The 21,310-nt window shown below is 43.1% G+C and overlaps 1 long non-coding RNA gene across 1 annotated transcript in view; it reads left to right on the top strand.

The window, feature by feature from the left end:
• The window catches only part of LOC134478515 (uncharacterized), a 37,231-nt gene that overhangs the window by 11,214 nt on the left and 4,707 nt on the right, over window positions 1-21,310 (top strand). The gene's annotated exons all lie outside the window — the stretch shown is intronic.

Below are 21,310 nucleotides of genomic sequence, written 5' to 3' on the forward strand. Positions count from 1 at the left end.
ATAAATAAAGAGCAAAATAAATACAGATGGTAGGAATCAGGGAGCAAAAGGGAAGGGGCCCATGATATGGAATGGAATGGAAGGAACAGGTATGAAAAAACATGTGTTATGTACATGTAGCAACTTCCATGATGAATATAATTATATATTGCAAATGTGTACAATAAAAATTTTTAAAAATTTAAAAAGTATAGCCAAAACTTTAAACTACTAATGTAGTGAATGAAAAAAGGGTCCATACCTATAGATGCTACTAACACGTTAGTTTGAAAGACCTTGGATTATAAAAAATTCATCTAAGGTGGAAAAATTATTCCTGTCACAGTATTTTGCTGTACAGTGAACGATATTTACATAGTGCTAATAATGAACATATATAGGGATTACACTTTTGAAATGAACCAACAGAAATAACATTGAATATTACCCTGCAGGGGCTAAGGATTTAGCGAAGTGGCGTAAGCACCTTCTTGGTAAGTTCGAGGTCATGAGTTCAATCACTGGTACCAAAAGAAAAAAAAAGGACTTAAATATTACCATACAGAATATTCTGTAAATGCCATCGTCCTTGACAATGTGAGAATAAAGATATATGGCAGAAGTTGTAAAGCAGAAAGAGAATTTAAAAGAAGAGTAAATAGGAATGATTTGTTTTTACCTTGTAAGGAATAATGTTCAGCATCATTATTCATAATAGCTCCAAATTGGAAACAGCCTCAATAGAAGAATGAATAAATTGCCATGTGAAACAGGCATAAAAAGAAATGTTATAAGCCAGGTTGGCATATGCCTGTCATCCCAGTTACTTGGAAGGCTGAGGCAGCAAGATATGGCACCAAGTTCAGGGCCAGCTAGGGCAATTTAGTGAGACTCAGTCTCAAAATAAAAAGGACTGAGAGATAGTTCCATGATAGAGCACTTAACCTGGGTTGTTCTGCCCTGTGCCAGGCCCTGGGTTCAGTCCTCAGTAACACACACACACACACACAGCTTTACAGCAATAAAATGAACAAAGCTACTGGAGTGGATACCACAAGCATTATATTGAGCAAGGCAGTCAGATACAAAATAATACAAAGTGTTTATACAGTTATACAAAGTTGAAAATAGACTTAGGATATAGCTCAGTGGCACAAATACCTGCCTGGCAAGTGCAAGGTCATGAGTTTGGTTTCTGATTAAAAAAAAAAAAAAATTGAAGAATAAGCTCAACTACATGGTAGCAAAAGCTGTGATAGTTCTTAGGAGAGGAAAAGAAAACAATGCTCTATGGCCGGGGGTTTAGCTCAGTGGCATAAGTGCCTGCTTGGCAAACTAGGGGTTGTGAGTTCAATTCCTAGTTTAAAAAAAAAAAATGCCCTAGTTACCTTCAGCTACATAAAAATTAGCTAAGTTTAGTGGCTGCAACCTTTTATGTTGCTGTGAAACCCTCCGTTTGGGCAGGGTTTGGGAGGTAGGCTCATCCCCAGCCATGCAGCTGGAGCTTCTCAAAGCCTCGCTCTGGGGCTTGGCAGGTGAGGGCCGGACCTCTTCACCGAGGCTGGATTCTAAAAGAGGACGTCCCAAGAGATGGGGAGGAAACTGCTGGTTTCTTAAGGTCTGGCCTGAAAACTGGCACAGTGTCACTTCGCAGTATTCTATGGATTCAGGAGCGGCAGGAGGGACCATCTTTTCTGTCTTTTTCTTTCTCTTTCTCCCTTCTCTCCTTCCTTCCTTTCTCCCCTTTTTTGCAATGTGAGTAATAAATCAGTGGCCTTCATACTGAACTATGTCGCCAGCCCTTTTTATTTTTTGAGACAGGGTCTCTGTAAATCAAAGAATTGCACAGAATACACTCAAAATTTACAGTCCATCTGCCTCAGCTTCGCAAGTACTGGGATCCCAGGTGTGTCCCACCACACCCAGACCCGATTTCTTAGTGAGAAAAGTAGTGGCAGAGAATTTGAGAATCATTTAAAATTCCTGCCCAGGTAACTTCAGCCAGGCATCGTGTCACACACCTGAAATCCCTGTACTTAGGAGGCTGATGCAGGGAAATTGCCACAAGTTTGAGGCCAGCCTGGACTATGTGGTGAGACCTTGCCTCAAAAACCAAAACAAAAAACAAGAAGTTGCCTGTTATAATTAGTAGTGCACAAGAAGGTGTTTCTGGGGTTGTGGTTACTTGAGATAAGTAGTGATTTTGCAAATGTCTTCACTTCCTGATCATTTATTGGTCTGTACCTTTATGATTTGTAAATATTTCTGAACATATGTTTAACCTTAATAAAAGTTTAAACAGAGCACTACTTGGCCATAAAGAAAAATAGATTTGAATCATTTTTAGGAAAATAAGACATACCCAAGACCATAATGCTGCATCAAATAAATCAGATACACAAGCTTAAATATCACAAAGTTTCTCTCATCTGAGAAACCCAAAGTATAAATACGTTTGAGAGAGAAATAATAGGAAACAGGGAGATAGATCTTTTGCAAATGATAAGAGGAACAAGAGATGGAGGAAGATAGCGGGAGGCATTAGGGTAACCATTGTTGATCACCTTGTATTATGTTTTTATATTATCTATTATGTCCACCCTTTTGACTTGACCGATTCTGTTCTGTTATGTCTCATTTGGTTTTACTCTCTTCCAAAAAAGCAATAAGAACCGTGGGAGCAATGAAACCCAAAATGTGTAATAGTCATTGTACAAAAGAGAGGAAAAGAAAGTGCTCTAAACTATATAACTGCATGTATATTTAAGTGTATAAAATAGAAAATGATATCACAGAGTTTTATTGGATCATTGAACAGAACTGTTTGCAGTATCATTGTTGAAATGTCCACTCTACAAGCTTTAATTTTGTGACTTGAACAATTATTTCTAAGATGGCAATATGTAATCCATTAACTAATGATTTCCTACTGTTCATTTTTTTCTTCTGTAAATCTGTATAACTTGTACCCTTTCACTGTTTTTTTTTCTTTTCTCCTTAAATAAAAAAAAAAATAAAAAAAAAAAAGAGAGAGAGAGAGAGAGAGATGGAGGAAAGGGAGAAAAGGGGAACTGGGACAGAATGAAGGTGTGTTACGTGTGTACCAGATGGCTGTAATCAGCATAGACTGCAAACATGGACTCACCCAAATGTTTCTGAAAAATGTTTCAGGGAAGTGTCTGGCCAGGCATGGCGACACATGCCCACAATTCCAGCACCAGAGATGCTGAGGCAGGAGAGTCTGCATGTTCAGCCTGGACTGCATAGTGAGTTCAAAGCCAACCAGAACTATAAAACGAGACCTGTCTCCAAAGGCAGCAACAACAAAAGAGAAAAAAGAGAAAGGTGTAAGAGGCATGCAAACACTCTTCTGCTCTGATGCCCAGACCATGATGAGAGGAAGGAAAGTGAGAGGAGGAGCAGGGTTGAGAAGGGAGACGGCAAACTGCAGTGCTGTGAAACAGTCAAAAGCAGACAGGCAGTAGGTGGTGGGTGAAAGGACCAGAGCTTGACTGGAAAGTACTGCACAGGGTGTGCTTAGCTCTCCGGTGCAGGCTGCAGGGAGGATGGTGTGACCTTGGAGTGAAAGAGGGAGCCAAGGAAATGTGCAGTAAAGGGACGGCAGGAGGAACAGAGGGCAATGAACAGGGATGGAACAGTGAAAACCAGGATGGAAGCCAAGGAAGAGAGTTTCTGAAGTTAGAGTTGGGGGAGGGGAACGCGTAGAGGTCAAGTGTGAGAAACCATAAAAGGACAATGAATTGAGCTAAAAGGAGGTTATTGTTGATCCTTTGGAGAACAGTCTCAGTGTAGCTGTGGGGATGCAAGCTGGGTTGCCAAGTATGCAGCAGATCAAAGTATGGACAGAGAGCAGATGGAACTCCAGGGCATATGTCACCCTGGAAGAGGCTGGCAGCTCCAGAGAGAGGCGCCATGGGGGTGGGGCACGATCCAGAGACCTGCTGCATAGTTGAAAGCAAATGGGGAAGGAACCAGGGAAGTGGGGGGAAGGGAGACATCCTTGTGGATGCATGGTCCTCAGAGGGATGGAGCACTGTGGAGTCACGGAAAGGAGGGGTGGAGTCCACTCAGCATGCCTGAGGCCCTGGGCTGATCCTTAGCTCAGAAGGGAGGACAGGAAGGTATGAAGAGACAGGAATCTAGAAATTAGAATATGCTTAGGAGAGCCGGGCATGGTGGCTCATGCCTGTAATCCCAGCACTCGGGAGGCTGAGGCAGGAGGATCGCTGCAAGTTCGAGATCAGCCTGGGCTACAAAGTGAGCTCAAGGCCACCCTGAATTGCATAGCGAGACCCTGTCTCAAAAAGACAAAAAAAAAAAAAAAAAAAAAAAAAATTCTTAGGAGACAATGAATGCAAAAGAAACCCAATGAATGTGAAAATAAGGGAGAGATGGAGATAAAAATGTTTATTAGGTAGATTCATAGATGTCCATAAAACAGTAAAAGAGCCCAAGGAGAAGTAATACCCAGTCACCAGTAGAAATTTAAGCCGGGGATGAAGCTCAGTGGTATAAGCACCTGCCTGGTAAGCATGAGGTTGTGAATTTGATCCCTGGTACCAATAAAACAAAATAAATTTAAGCATCTGTAAGTATAAAGAACTAAGGGCAGCCTGGAGCAGTTCACAGAGCCTCTGTCCCCTCCTGCCTGTCCCCTCCTTGCATCCTGTCCAGCATCAGTGTTTCCATGTTCTGGAAATCTGGGCCCCAGGCTGACTGGGAAGGTCATTTTTACAAGCTGCCACCAGTGAGAGTCTCTGCTGGGGAACTCTTTAGTACAAAACCAACTATTCTCTGTTCTAAAAAATATAAGCTGTCTACAAAGACAAATGGTTAGCAGTTTTGGAGAGGGACCTTTGGCTAAGCAAGATGAATGCTGACCTTTGTAGGACAGGCCTGAGAAAGAACAGGGAAGCTGGGACGAGGCTCTGAGTCACACTGCAGCCTGCTGCCTGGCACTGGCCTGTGAGGTCCCAGGCTGACTGCTTCCCTCTGCTCTGCCTTCCGTCCTGCTGACTCACGAGTTCAGAATGGCTGCCATAGCTCCCAGCCTCGCAGTTCAAAAACAAAGGGAGTCAGAGTCAAAGTCCTTCATCTCCTAGGGTTGCTGTCATCAGGGAAAAATAATCCTCCCAGTAGCCCAGTGGAACACATTCCCTCTGATCTCACTGGCCACTCAGATATGGGTTGATGAAACCTTGGCTTCCCCTTGGGCTGGGTATAGTAGCCCCAAACAAAAGAAGGGCTCTAATAACAGGAAAAGGGCAGATGAATGGCAATGAGAATTCAGCCCATTTATGTGTATGTCTGGTGTTAGTATTCGTCACATGTTGTATGCTTTGTTACTTTTTCAGTGCCTCAACACTTTGGCTGTATTTCCTTGTGTGTGTGTTCATGTGGTAGGTATGTGTGCATTTCCTAATGATTCATAGAAAGATTCACTTTTGTTACTGTGCTAACCTTCATGGCTGCAAATTTATAGATACTTAATCCTCTCCCTCTTCAGCCAGAACCAACTGACTCCAGCCTGGTGAAATCACTATATTACTGAAAATATATCTCCCAACCTGTTAGATGTCAGATATGTCAAGTCTGCATCCCCCAAATATTGAAGAATGAATTCTAAGGGACAAAGGAAGCTAAGAGCATGAAAGGTTTAGTAAGAGAAAGCTCCTGAGAGACAGGAAGAGTCTCGAATGAGTAGATACCAAGGATCTTCAGTACAGCAGAATCACAATGGGGGTCAAACTAAAATCAGTCTGCAGAGTTCCCAGTATAGCGGCTTAGCTACTGCTGATCCGATAGGGAAATGAGGCATGCAGGAAGGGTGCACAGAAGGAGCAAAGGAATTGTTGGAAAGGGAGGAGAGTCTGGGTCCAGATGCTCTGGTCGCCCACCTGGGGATCAGATGCCTCTGCTGTCTGGGCCCACTGGACCAGGCAGTGCTAATTACAGTAGAGTTTTAAGGTGCTCTTTATCTCTAGGGGTACATGCAGCCCTGTCTATTGCATCTGCATCCTGAGGCCTGCCTGTCCTCATCTGAAGATGAGCCTCCAGCCACAATTCTGCTGTCTTGATTTTGGTGTCAGCTTCCTTGAGGGCCCAATCCCTCTCCGACTATAGATTAATTCCTGTCTGACTTAGCACTCTATAATATTACCATTTCCTTCCTCTTTCTGCTCTTCACAGTATTTATCTTTACTTCTGAGCATGTGCAGGACTAGGAATGAAACCAACGCCTCACACGTGCTAGGCAAGCACTCTGCCATGCAGCCCTAACTTTATATTTAAAAAATTGCTTGTTCTATTATTATTTAATTGGTAAGCTTTAGGTGGTCTATTTAATCCCTGATTGTTAAAATAATGTAATCGACAAAATATAAACTTCTTCCCACTTTGAGTCACTCTTCCACCCCCCAGTGATCACTGTATATTTTCTATATATAGTCAGATAGGAATTAAGTACCTGGGACTTTTAGTGACACAAAAGGGAGATTATTTTCTTGCTTGGGAAGTTAAAAAGAAGGTGGTTTTCATTTTGATAATAGAACTGAGTAATCAGCTTGGTCATGCAGAAGGACAAGCTTCTGACCAAGGTTATTGGGATGAAAAACAGAAGCATCAGGCTGGGATGTAGCTCAGTGGTGGAGCACTTGCCTGGCCTTGTGACTCCCTGGGTTTAATGCCCAGTCCTCTCCACCTCCTGAAGTAAAGTAGCTGTGTGATCAGTACCATGTGGCCCTCAAAGCTGAGGACAGATATCAGCAGGAGAGATAGGTGGGTTCTCTTTAGATCCCTTCTTCAGGTCCATGGAAAAGGCGGGATTCACCTCGGGTCCTTCACTTTCTTCTGACTACCATCAGAAGAATGATAATCATTAGCAGATTTGCCTGAAGGCTGCCCCACCCCCAGGAGCAGGGAGGTCAGGCCCTCACCCTTTCCCTGAGGCTGGAGCTCCAGCTCAGCTTCACCCTGCTTGCAGATCTGGTTCCTGTAAACTCTGACCTTCTGGACCTGTTGGGGGCCTCTGTCTAACTCATCTGTCCTGTCCCTCATTACCTGCTTAAAATAGACTTCCTTTCTCCCAGATTCACAGACTGATCTTCCTAGCCTCTCCACCAAAGACCAGCTCTCCTGGAATGTGATACCTTACCTTTCTCTCCATGTCTGCCAGCTTCCCAAGAAGCCACATCCCCTGTCCAGCCCTCACTAGGCCACCTTCATCCTACGGTCACCTAAATCCCAGAGCGGCAGTGAAACGGAAAGCCGAATATGGTGACACACATGCAAGACTGAGCTCAGCCCGGGCAACTTAGAGAGATTCTGTCCCACATTAAAAACTAGAAAGGGCTGGGAATGCAGCAGTACATAAGCCAGAGGTTCAAACCATAGTCCCAGAAAACAAAACCAACCAAAAACAGGTGTGTGCCCATGTGGGTGAGTGGAGAGTCGCTTGGAACAGGATTGGCAAACATCTGTAAAGAGACATGAAATACTTTTGCAGGTCATACAGTATCTTTCCCAGCTACTGAGCTCAGCCGTTCAGCAGTAAAACAGCCCTAGATACATTATACATAATCAAGTGGGGCCTGTCTGTGTTCTGATTAAACTTTATTTATGGGTACCGAAATATGAATTTGAGTTCATGCGCCATAAAATATTACTATCATTTTGTTCTTTATTTCTTCAGGCATCTAAACATGTAAAAGCCGCTGGGCTCCCAGGCACTCAGAAGAGCAAGTTGGGAGAATAGAAAGAGCCCAGTCTGTACTATCCACTGTCTCAGGCAGCAAAACCTGAGAGCTACTGTGCCCTAATAGCTGGTCTATGAGACCAACCGCTAACACTGTGGTAGGCTTAATGAGAATCAAAACGGACACACGTTCTTCAGTTTGCCTGGTTTTTGAGCAGTTATGTAACAAAATACCAATGAGTCCTACAAGATTATTTATAGAATGCCTATCTTATGGGTTTTAGAATCTTATCAGTTGCCCTTAAGCTTTTTCTTATGTGTAATTTTAAGGATTATAAAAACTAATTGCATAGTGCAGAGCAGGGAGCAGGTGTGTACCTGTATTCTCAGCATTCTGGCAGGCTGAGGCAGGAGGATTAAGCACAGACTGTGTACCCTGGGGAGACTTTGTCTCCAAAAAAAAAAAAAGAAAATTAGAAGGAACAACAAAAATTACGAGCCGAGGATGTAGCTCAGTGCAGAGGCTCTGGTTTCAATTTCCAACACTGAACCAAAAGTACCTTTTTAACTTTAGGTTAATTTTACATTTACGGAGAAGTTGTGAGGACATTGCAGAGTTCTGTGTAATCTTCACCCAGCTTGCTGGCAGGTTAACACCTTGCTGCCCAAGGAAGAGACCAGCACCGGAGCATTACCGTGAATCACACTCCAGGCTTCGTTTGGATTCTACCTGTGATAGAATAAGTTGTTATAAACAGGCTGCCACACTGTAATACAGTGGGTATAAAAAGATTTTTAATTTGCTTAGTTTCTAGTTAGATAATAAGTAGATTTTAAGCCCAAAATATGTCTTATTTCCTCTATCTTCTTTGGTTATTTTAGTGAATTCATGAAAAAAATGTTTCTGCAAGATTATTTTATTATTGAAATTTGGGGGAGATTCTTCAGGTGTTTGAGAATATCTAATATATACTATATAATGGAAAATAAAAATGAGAACTGTGTTATTTCAAAAAGTCAACAAAGACCAAAACCAACACCTTTGTGACTTCCTAATAACATAAATTGTTTTACTTTCGTTAAATCTGTAGCTACAGAATGTAACCATATATGGAAATTAAAAGAAAACCAAAAAAGGAAATTATCTCATTTTAGAATTTATTTTTTTTTTAAATTTAACTGGACGAGGTGATTCACGCCTGTTATCCCAGTTCTCGGGAGAATGAGGCAAGAGTAATTCTGCGAGTTCAAGCCAACCTAGGCTACATAGTGAGTCCAAATAAAGAAAATAAAAACTTATTTTCCAGTAAAAGGCATGTCACTGACAATGTAAAAGGGTTTCTTCTTCCCCAAAACCTTGCTACCATTTTTTTAACATTTGATTTCTTTTTTGTTTTTTGTCTTTTTGAGACAGAGTCTCACTATGCAGTTCAAGCTGGTCTTGCACTCACTTTGTAGCCCAGGCTGGTCTCCAACTTGCAAGGATCCTCCTGCCTCAGCCTCCCAAATGCTGGGATTACAGACGTGCACCATCACTCCCAGCTAGTGTCTGATTTCTTGTTGAGGACCATTTTGTCTGAATTAAGTTGGAATCTCAGTGCTGTTTTGATTTGTATTTCTCTATTGACCAGAGATATTGAACATTTTTGATGTATTTATTATCCATTTGTACTTCTGAAAATTATCTATTTCAGTTGCCCATTTTTTGACTAGGTCTTTTATTTTGGGAGTCTAATTTTTGAGTTCTTTATATATTCTAGCTATTAGCTTTTGCCCAAGGAATAGCTAGCAAAATCTTCTTACCTTTCTGTAGGTTGTCTCTTCATTCTACTGGTTGTTTTCTTTGCTGTGCAGGTTTTTAATTTGATATAATCTCATTTGTTGATTCTTTATCCTATTTCTTGTGCAACTGGGATTCTGTTCAGAAAGTGCTTGTCTAAACCTATGTCTTCCAGAGTTTTACATATTTTGTCTTCCAGTAGATTAAGTGCTTCTGTTTTAACATTTAGATCTTTGATCTATTTTTAGTTTAATGCATGACGAGAGATATGAATCTAGATTCTATCTTTGCACATGTTTAGCCAGTTTTCCCAGTACTATTGGTTAAAGAGGCTATGTTTCCTCCAATGTATGTTTTTGGCCCCTTTGTCAAAGATCAACTGAATATGTGTGTGTCTTTTTCCTTTTTTTTTTTTATCAGTACTGGGGATCGAACTCACGACTGCCTGCTTGCAAGGCAGGCGCTTATGCCGCTGAGCTAAATCCCCAGCCCCAGATCAATTGAATATGAACTGAATGTGCCTGGAGTTGTTTCTGCATTGTCTATTCTGTTCCATGATTCATGTGTTTGTTTTTCTGCCAGTACCATGCTGTTTTTATCACCATACCTTTGTAATATACTCAACTTCTGGGATTATGATGCCTCTTGCCTTGCTTTTGTTGCCCAGAATTGCTTTCCCTCTTCTATGTCTCTTCTGGTTTCATATGAATTTTAGGATTTTCTCTACTTCTGTGAGGAATGCTGTTAGTACAGTATTTTGATTGGGATTTCATTAAATCTATATGTCAGTTTTGATAGGATAGCCATTTTGACAATATTGCTTCTGATTATGAACATCTAACCATGAGCTTTTAGTTGTAATTTTAATGTTCAGAGTATATCTATTAGTGGTATTGAACTGAGCTATATCCCCAAGCCCTTTTTATTTTTTATTATGAGTTAGGATCTCTCTAAATCACTGTGTTGTCCAAACTGGTCTCAAACTTGTAATCCTTGTGTGTCAGCTGCCCAGAGGTCTAGGATTACAGATGTGTGCCATCACATCCTTACCTAGAAAAAGTTTATTTGAAAATTGAAAAAGCAGTACTGTGAAAGGCTGTACAACAATACTGTTTACCGAGACTCGGCACGTGTCAAAACCTTCCCCACTTACCTGTCTGCACGTGCGTTTTCCTTTTTCTACTGAACTATTCTAATAGACTGTGACACTTGCTCCAATCCCTCCCTTTCTTCTGAGTTTAAATGTTTGCTTTCAGTCTTCTCTGCTGGGTCCTTTCCCTAACCTAATACAGCCTTCTTAGGAAGAGAATTCCGCTTCATTCTCTGCCCCTCTCCAGCTGCTCTGGCCACCTGTTTGTGTTTCACAGCTGCGTTCTCCACGGAGGGACCCACACTGGTTTCTGCATCTGGCCTCCTACTCAGTCTGAGGCTGCAGCCTGCCCTGCCCACAGCCCCGCCTCACCCTGCCAGGCCTCAGACACAGCCTGGCTCTTCTTTCCTACATTCTAGGTCCTGGAGCTCCGCTGTTTCTGCCTGGGCTCCTTTACTTCTACCTCTCCTGTTTTCCCACCACCCCTGCGCAGGTCTCTGTGCCTCCTCTGCCTGCCTTTTGAACTAGTGCATAGAAATGGCTCCAGTTCCATCCCTCTTTCTTTTTTTGGATTGGGAATCGAACTTACAATCTTGCATTTGCCAGGCAGGTGCTTGAGCTGCTGAGCTATATCTTCAGCCTATCCAGTTTCATCCTTTATCCCAAATCAACAACTTACATTTAGTGGGTAAGGTGGTACAAACCTGTAATCCCAGCACTCTGGGAGGCTGAGGTGGGAGGTTTCAGACTTCCAGCCCAGCTTGGGCAACATAGCGAGTTAGTGAGACCCTATCACTAAGTAAAAAATTAAAAAATAAATGGCTGGAGATGTAGCTCGGTCTCCAGGGTTCAAGAGTTTTCTCTTTTATGAAAGGAATTTTAGGTACAGACACAAAGATAGAAGGAGCCCATGAGAATGTCTCTGGCTCATGAAGTACTCTGCTTGAGGCGCTGGTTGTGAATCAACTGGCTTTGCAGATTTACTGAAAAACCACACCCAGAGGCTGTGCAGAGGGAAGAATGTATATAGAATGCAAAAAACTATTTTACATATTAGTGGCTTAAGGAAAAAACGTTTGGTGGCGAATGAAGCAGAATGTCCTTTCTTAGGAATTTGGGGGTGTCATTTGTACATAATAAAGTCTTGCCTCCTCTAGTTCCACGGGTTATTTAAAGTCAGGTATTTAAAAAGACCCTTTTACTAGTCAACATAATCCACAATGATTTCTGGCCTCAGGCTTCACAAAGCTAATCAGTTTTTTTTTGTTGTTTTGTTTTTTTTTGAGACAGAGTCTTGCTTTGTTGTTTAGGCTGACCTCAAATTTGCAGCAATCCTCTTGTCTCAGCCTCCCAAGTGCTAGGATTACAGGCATGGGCCACTATACCGAGTCTATTTTGCTTGCTTGAGGGATTTGCATCTATTTTTTGAAGTGTCAAAAGACAAAGCAGCCAGTTATGGTGGCACACACCTATAATCCCAGCACTTTGGGAGGCTGAGGCAGGAGGACTACCAGGTTCAAGGCTAGCTTGGACCTTTTCATGAGGCCCTGTCTCAAAATAAAAGATTTAAGAAGCAGTTTGGGATACAGGTTGGTGTTAAGGAGTGCCCCTTGGTTTGCTCTCCAGTGGGGAGGGGACAGGTTCAGCTCTTTGTATTGCCTGAATTTCAGGGAAGCATTCCCTCCAGTGGTCTTAAGTCTCAATCAGGGAAGCAGGCCTGGAACCTAGGAGAGGAAAAGAGCCAGGGAGCATTGCTGATGCACCAGAAGGGGAACAGGAAGGAGCTAGAAGACTGTTTTTGTTTTGTTTTGTTTTGCAACAGAATAAGACATTTAGATACTTAAATCAACAAAATGCAGAACATAAATTAATTTTTAGGAGGAGCATCAATAGGCAATATTTCTTCCTGAGAAATAAAACCTTCAGAAAATGGACTAGATAAGGGTTTAAAAGAGAAAAACCTATAGTCACCAAAAAAATTGTCTCAGTGGTATTGCTGCAGGGAACAACATTTACGATTTTTTTTTTTTTTTGTACCAGGGATCAAACTCATAACAGGCAGGCACTTGCACCACTAAGCTAAATCCCCAACCCCTAGTGATCCTTTACTAGTACACATGGTACTGTTCTGCAGGTCTTAAAAGTCTAGTAATTTTTTTCTTTTGTTTGTGATGCTAAGGATTGAACCATAGGCCTTGAGCTTGCTAGCCAAGCACTCTACCACTGAGCTGTATACCCATCATTCTTCATTTTTTAATTTTGAGACAGGGTCTTGCTGAGTTGCTCAGGCTGGCCATAAACTTGTGATCTTCCTGCTTCATCTTCCCTAGTACCTGGGACTACAGACCTGTGCCACCTGACTAGTTTTGTCAATTTTTTCCATTAATTAAATTTATTGGTACATTTTAGGTATACATACTGATCATAATTCATCATAGGAAATTTGAACCTGTACATGATATAGCTCGATTCTTTTTCTTTTCCCATTCCCCTAACTTCCCTTCAGCTGTTCTTGCAATTTGTCAGTTTTAAACATTGCTCTAGCAATGCCACTTCTATGAATTCATGTTACGATAAATTTAATATAGGGAGGAAGAGGAAGGGAAAGGGAAGTAAAAGAATTAAAATGTGTTTTGTACATGTACCAACCCCCCCACAACAAATGCAATCATTATGTACTGCAAACACATACTAATAATTTATTTTACATTTTAAAAAAATAAATTCTAATATATAAAACTAGGAATAAAAGAATACTTTGTATTTGTTGAACACTTGGGCTAAGCAAGGCACTTTATATTCAATCCTCAAAATAGTTTGGCTTTGACAGAAGCCAGGGCTGGAAGAGCTCAGACCTTTACCCAGGTCACAGGGTTAATAAGTGACAGGATCAGGCGTCCATCCACTGGCTGGGCTGTAAGGAAGTCCACAGCAGCAGTGTGGACTCTTGTGAAGAAACAAGAGACCCACTCAAGCTTCAGCAACCCTGATTTGGAGACTAGGAAAATGAATCACAGCACCTCTATACGCTGGGCTCTGTGCAGCTTGGAGGAGAACAGGTCAGACATTTGGGTTCTGGTGTGGAAAGGTCTCCAGAAAGCAGGAGGTGGCGAGGAGGAACTGCCGTGCAGAGCACTGTGCTTCGCATGTGCATGTTTGTGCAGAGAAACCGAAGGCTAGTGTGTTCTTATCAGCTGCCTTGGCAGAGGACAGTCTCAGCTCTCTCTCTCATCATGGGAGAAGTGCTCCATGCACACCTTTATTGTTCCAGTGTGAGTTATTTCTCAATGCGTACATGTGATTAAGTGAAAGGTCACCATGCAAACACACACATATGTCCAGAATAGAACAGCGAATACTGTATTTATTGGGCTCTGTTCTAAACATCCCATATACATTATCTCACTGAATACCCAAAAGATTAAGGAGTATTATGCAGAATGTGGTCATGAAAAAATTAAGGTGTTCTTCTAAGGTCACTTGACCAGTAGGTAGTATTTGATTTTTTTAAAATCCATTTTATTTCAAGAATGAAAAGAAAGAGAAAAAATTACAACAAAACTTCCAAACACATCAATCGGGGCAATAATGGTATATGATTACACGTCATCCAGTAGGTAGTATTTGAAAACTGGCCATTTAGTTCCAGAGCTGGAGCTCCTAATTCCCTCTCCAAAAATGATTTTTGACAAATTTAACTTAGAGATTTAGGGAGATTCTGTCTCAAAGTAAAAAATAAAAATGGGTTGGAGATGTAGTTCAATGCAGAAGCCTGGGTTCAGTCCCTAATACTAGCAAAAAAGAAAAGGCCCCCCACTTTTTCTGGAACTGGGGATGAACTCAGAGTCTTGCACATACCCGGCCCATGCACTGCCACTAATTTCCACCCCCAGTCCTTTTTATTTACTTAATTTTTTGATGTTGAGATGGGGTCTTGCTAAATTGCCCAGGCAGGACTCCAACTTGCAACTCTCCTGCCTCTGCCTCTGTCAGTGCTGGGCTTACAGGAAGCAAGGTATCCCCTTTCTCTTGGGCCCCGCACCTGCATTGTCCTTTCAGAAAAGTCTGAGAGGGATACCGGTTTTTTGTCCATTCATCTAAGGTAAGGAGAGGACCGAAGAGAAGTTGGAGAGGCTGCCATTCTCTGAAAAGAAAACATCCTAATTTTGAAGGACCTATTTTGCTGCCTCCCCCAATTGCAAAAGGAGATAAAGAAAATTGTAATTTAAAAATTGTTCTCTTAAGAAAACTGGAGTTTTCAGTGCACAGTTAAAGCTACCTAAGACGACAGTGCCTTGTTTTCCTTCTAGGAACCTCATTTTAAAATTTTTCAGGGTCCTAAAATAGTAACCCTGAAAATTAGGCCCTGCCTTTCACGTGCCAATTTATGCTGTGCCTTTTCTCTGATACCAAAAGATTCATAAACCCCACAGATTCTGAGCCCCCAGGGCACACAAGTCCCTGGCCCCAGACCCCCCACACACACCCCTCTCCATTTGCACCCACTCTACTGTCCCCGTGTTTCTTTGACTCTGCCTAATCTGCTTTCCAGTGCACATCCTAAACCATTTTTCCCTTCCAAAATCAGCCACCCTGGATGTGGATGGGTGGGGGCAGGTTGAAGGCTGTAGCCTCTCTCCTGGGGGTCCTCCTGGGTCCTTTTCTGGTGACAGATGGAAAACATTTCGGAAGGTAATGATGACTCTTTTGCAAAAACACTGTGTCTTTAAACTTGACAAATGCTTGTGTGCCAAAATGTGCATTACTAACAAAGTGGCCACACAGGTGGGCGACGGGCAGAACTTTGCCAGATGCCAATTGCTTCTGCACAGGTTGGCACTGATGCAGTAATTCATCAACACTGCAGGACTTGTTCAAACCACTGAATCATTCATCATCTCTCACCATTTGTTTACCTGGTTCCCAAGGGCAACCTGATAGATTTTGCTCACCATTTTGCTGGGATTATTTCTCCTGCAGCCCAGTGATTTATCACCTGAGCTACAGCCTCAGGTTTTTTTTTTTTTTTTTTTTTAAAGGGGCTGGGGTTAGGGTTATGCTCAGCGGCATAAGCACCTGCCTTGTAAGCAGGCGGTCATGAGTTTGATCCCCGGTACCGATAAAAAGGAAAAACAAACAAAAAAATAATAATAACTGAAAAAAAAAACAATTTTTTTTTTTTTTTTTTTTTACTAACAGCCTCACTAAGTTCCCTATGCAGGACTTGAACTTGCAATCCTCCTGCATCTGCCTCCTACAGTGCTAGTATTACAGAGATGCTCCACTGTGCCCCGTTTATTACATGCTCTTTTGTTTGGTTTCCACTTTTTTCTATGTTAAGACTTTGTAGATTACTGTTACTTTACAGAAAGGATAATGAAAAATAATTGGCTATTTTCTTAGCCGATTGTTACCTCTTAGCATTTACGCTAATTTTGCTAAAGGAGCACAAAACACCACTCATCCCCTCCCTTTCACAATTTGAATGTCATTTTAAAGGCCTTTCCTGAATACTGGGGTAAAGGGATGGGACAAGGACTTCCTTTCTTCCCCTTCATCCTTGTTCCCCTCCTAAGGGAGATGCTAGAACTGGACTGGTGTTAGGGGCCTAACGGGGCATTTTTGTGGGTGAGGTTCGTTAGAGTATTCTGGCACAATAGAGAAGCAAAAAATACAAAAAGAAAAGAATAGGTTTATTGAAGATGTAAAAAGGAACACACAACCCATGGCGGTTGGACTATCTCCTCTGACCAGATACAGAGAGGCAGAGGATTATATGACCTCTGATCAGAAGTGGCACTTGGGGCGGATATTGATTACATGTGAGGAACTGACTGGAATTTTCTTTGCGCACAAACAGGAAAGGGAGTTGCAGTTAGGGCTGAAGAAGGGGGAGGAAGTGGTAAGCGTTCGTACTTTGGCCTTTCTCCATGTTAGAACACTGCCATAATTGTACAGTAATTTATATTAGGGCAAGAACCTTTCAAGGTTCCCACAGAAAGAAAGCACATGAAACTGACATCAGTAACAATAGTAAGCAAACATCTTTATTATTCGGCCCATATATATATATATATATATTGGCCATTATAAAAGGTTTACATTCTTGTGTACTGTCATAGCTGTGTAGTATACACGGGTTGTTTGTACTGTCATGCTTATATAAGTGTACTGTGTTGTACTTCTGGACTGGACAGCAGGGTCATCTTATGCATCCTCAGATGCTCTGGGCTTTGAAGCAACCTAAAGGGGCTCTCCACATCCCATCCTCTCAAAAAAAAAAAGGTCAGGAGAATGTTGCTTCTCATGAGTGGCCCATCGGGTGGATTCTTTCACGCAAAGACCACAACAGTAAAGGGAACAGCATAACACCACTAACCCTGTTGCCACCACAACTCAGTGTCTGGGCACCCAGTAGATCCCAAGGATTCCCACTATTGGGTGAATGGGTCCTACTGCAGGGCCTGGATGGCAGACACCTCCAAATCCATTTCATACAAGGGTTCTTATACCTGCATCTGGTGGTCAGAGATATAAATGCAGCATTCTACGTGGCAAGAGGGTATAAGTAACTCCTTGTGCTGCAATTAGCAAATCAAGGGCCATGTATATTTTAGTAGCCCATTGTACCTGTCAATGTTACCATCAGCCCGTGACTCTTATAGTACATGCAAATGCCATGCAACATCATTGTCTTTGGCCCATTGTTGTACCTGGGCCCTTGTGAAATGGATTCCCTGGTCAGATGCTGTCCTTAGTGGCACTGCATATGCCACTACCGCGGTGCCTCAATGGTATGGAATTTGTCAGCAGAAGGAATGGGATAGGCAGCAGTCAGAGCATATCTATGTCCCTGCAAGACAGCCAGGGGCCCAATAAGATCCACCTGCTATTGTTGGAGGGGGTGCGGTACTTGTAGTATTGTGCTCAGATGTGTGAGCATCTTTCTCTTCCATGGGGCCAAATGGGTGCCTTTCCACAGCCTTTGACTCATGGGCAGTCAAGTCTAGGTGCCATCACTGTGCTAGAGCTTGCATGGTGTGGGGTCCTACGGATGCTAGTTTCTTATGGAGCTAAGGCACCACTGCAGAAAGTAGCCTGCAGGGAGCAGCCACCCTGCTGAAGACATCTGCTAAGTGATCCCCTGGCAAGAGGAGGGGCCTATGTCCTGAAGCATGGTACACTACATGGCTAGTTGTTTGGCCACATTCCCACAAGTCTCACCATAGATCAGTGCCCCACAAGGGATGAATCACTATCTGCCAGTGCTGGGCCTTTCAAGCCAGTAACCAAAGCATCAGCACCCTAAAGCACCCAACTGTCTGTGCAAACATGTAGGGGCCTTCTTTATGCGTTACAAGCAGCCACAGTGCCCCACAACTCTGCCTATTGACTCACCCTGCCTGTTCCAGTCAAATAGAGGATTTCTGTGCTGGGCTGGACAGTGACTGCCATCCATTGTTGGGCTGTGCTGTGACAGACCCATAGGTACATCAGGCATCAGTTGGAGGTCTCTTTTTCCCTTCTGCGTAAGGGCTGGGTGTCATAACCTGGATGATGGAGTCATCATCCAGTACAGTTTACTGTGCTGGATACAATGTCACTGGTCTTAAAGCTATTTCCAATTTGGCTGCCAATGGGCCAACTGAAAAGGAGGCTAGCTGCTGTATGTCCCCCAATGTGTGAGGGTGGGGGCCTGGACCACTCCACTCCTGGGTCAGGATGTCCACGTCCAGACCCAGCCCTCTACCAGGGATTTATTCTGTTTTTCCTGCTTCCCTGTGACCATCTCATAGGCATGCAGAGTAGCATACACTGCTGCTAACTATTTCTCGGGGAATACTGGCTTTCAGCTCCTTTCCACACTGTGACCAGAACTCAATAAGGTGCTTGAGTTTCCCTTGCTTCTGCCATAGGTCCCAGCCAAACCCGTCATCATCACTCATGGTTACAATAAATGGTAGAGTGGGTTCAGCGGGCTTGTACCTGCACAGCTGCCCTCTTCAAGTCCTGAAATGCAGTGTCTGCTGCATTTGCCCCGTCTCATGTCACTCCCTTTCAGGTCATCTGGCATAAAGGAAGGAGCAGGGTAGTTAGGTGCAGTGTGAATGCCCACCAAAAACCCAATAAGCTCACACATATGCCTGCAATCAGCATACTGTCGTGGGTCCAGGGTATGCCTGGATTTTATCAATAATGGCACCAGGTATGGAGGACAATCTGGATGACTCTCCTAGAAAGAAGAGCAATTATCTCCATTTTGGCCAAACCTGGCCTGTTTCTACATACTGATATGTACAGAGTTGGCTAGGACTTCTCCTTAGCCTTTTAACTGGCTATACGCAGTGTAAATCAGTCTGGCTGAGTTTTTGAAGCAAGTGTAGTCTTTGAGGCAAGGTGACAGTGTTTCCCAACCCTTTAGCTCCCAAAAAATATGTGTGAGCCAAACAGGAAATTTGATCCATGCTCCATGCTGTCAGCTGGGATAAGCCTTGAGATAAGAGATTATTACTTGCCAGGACATAAAAGATCACACATCAGAGCTAAAACACCAGCCCCCAAACATTAGATACTACCTTGAATTGTGTTATGCAGATCAGTCTTTCTGCACATCCTTCTCTCTGCTTGTTGCAGAGGTGATTTCAGGCCTCCTACCTAGCCCAGCTCATGGTTCTCATGCATTTCTTGTCATTCTCAGTCACTCACCCTCAAGCCATGCCCTTCTTCAAAAATTAATAAAACCCAGGTTCAAGCCTGGGTCAAGATCTTTGTTCCCAAGAACCTTTAGCCTGGCTGGACTTAGGACTCCCTTGGCTCCCCATAACTACAAATATGTCTTAGTGTCTTTTTTCTTGCCTTGAATCACACTGGAAGTGGTAGATTGGAATTAACTCACTAAAATTCCAATTACTTTCCTTTAGGATTACAAATATAAATTCAGATGGTCATGAGGACTGGGAGTACTCTATATATTTGGCATCCAACATGGAATCAGGAATTACTTTTGTCTTATCTGATCAGACAACACCTAAGAATTTGACAGACAAGCCAGGTCCCTGGACCTTGTCTTTGTTGACAGCCCACCCCCAGGTCAGCAAAGCTTCCTTCAGACTGTTCATGGCAGCTTCCAAATCTGTAAGGCAATCAATCATAGGTTAACATAATATCATCAGTATAACGGAGAAGTAATAAACAGTAGTCCAAGTGGTTAAGTCCTGGGCCACTAGGCCATGACACAGTGTTGGGCTATGCAAACAGACTTGTGGCAATACCTGGAAGGTCCATTGTCTGCCCTCCCAGGTGAAGATAAATTGGTTCTATTGGGTATGATAGCAATGGAGAAGAAGGCATTGACCAAATTCACAATATAATGGTATCAATCCAGCATCAAGGAGAGATGATGCATCAAGTCGACAATATTGGGCACTGCTGCATGCAATAAAGGAATCACTTTATTCAGTTCCCAGTAATCCAGTCATTCACCATGTCCTGCCCAGCTTCCACATGGGCTGTACTGGGGAATTAAAAGGGCAACGTGCAAAGAATATCAACCCCACCTCTTCCAATTTTGAAATGCTTTTTCCCACTTGGCCCCCAGGTAGGCAATACTGCTTCATGCATACAACAACCCTTGTAGCCTTCAGGAGAGTCAGTGGTGAGTGATGTGGATGTCAACTGACTATGGTTTTTACCATATGGATTTGCAAGTGGAATTCTCCCTACATGGTGCTGAGCAGAGCACCACTCTAGTATGTATTCAGTTACCTCAGGAAAAACAGACATCATCAGGGTACAGAGCCAATCGCCTGACACCCAGTGTCACCTGGCTATATAGTGACCTCCATGCCCTTCTATGCGTGCAATACATCCTGTGAAACAGGCTGGGTTGTCATATATTAGCATCGGCTCTGGTATCTACCAACACCAGTATACACTGTATGCTCTCTGGGGAGACGAGTAAATAGTTCTAATGTGGCCTCTGGTCTCCTGGGGTCCCCATTAACTAGGTACTTCAGCCTGTGGATAAAAGGAAGCCAGTGTCACATCTTCCCACTTCACTGGGGCTGCCTTTACCTACAGGTCCATCAGTTGGTATTGCTGCTCAGGGTGTAACTGCCACCACAGAGCCAGCAATGTGCCCATCTGTCTTACTTGTGGCTAAGCCAGCAGCCACAAGCCCACTTATATTTGGTGCCAAATGACCTTCAGTGGCCCCATAGCCATCCATGGATGTTGGCCCCGCTTGGCCAGGGGCCACCTGCTCTTTTGGTGGTACATTTTTTTTTTTATAAGTATCATCTTACCTTGTGCTTTATTTCCATGTCCCTCAGCCAGGCTTAGGAATCCACAGTATAATGAGTTGGGTGATCTGTGAAGGGGGTTAGGAGGGCTGCCAGTGACTCGATCATGCCACCGGGCCTGCTCACCAAAATCAAGTTCTTCATACATGCTGTAAGCACCTCCTCACCAGGCCTACAGTACTGCATGGTGACCGTTATTTGTCCATGCCCATTTCTCGTAGCACAAATATTAAGTCTAGGTAGGTTGTCCATTTCATGACTTGTTTCAGCAATATGTCTGGATTCTCTCAAACCAGGTGGGCAGCTGGCATTAACCGGTTTATCAAAGTCTGGTTACCTGTTCCAGGGCTGTCCTTGGTACATCCTGTAGAACCCATCAGAGAGGGGGTCCTGGCTCCGCTGGCTATTTGGGACTTCACCTGCAGGTGTAACTGCATGATATCACC

The sequence above is a fragment of the Cavia porcellus genome, unplaced genomic scaffold (genome assembly GCF_034190915.1).
Source record: "Cavia porcellus strain 051 isolate PalLab524CR breed Dunkin Hartley unplaced genomic scaffold, mCavPor4.1 scaffold_13, whole genome shotgun sequence".
NCBI classification, from domain to species: Eukaryota; Metazoa; Chordata; class Mammalia; order Rodentia; family Caviidae; genus Cavia; species Cavia porcellus.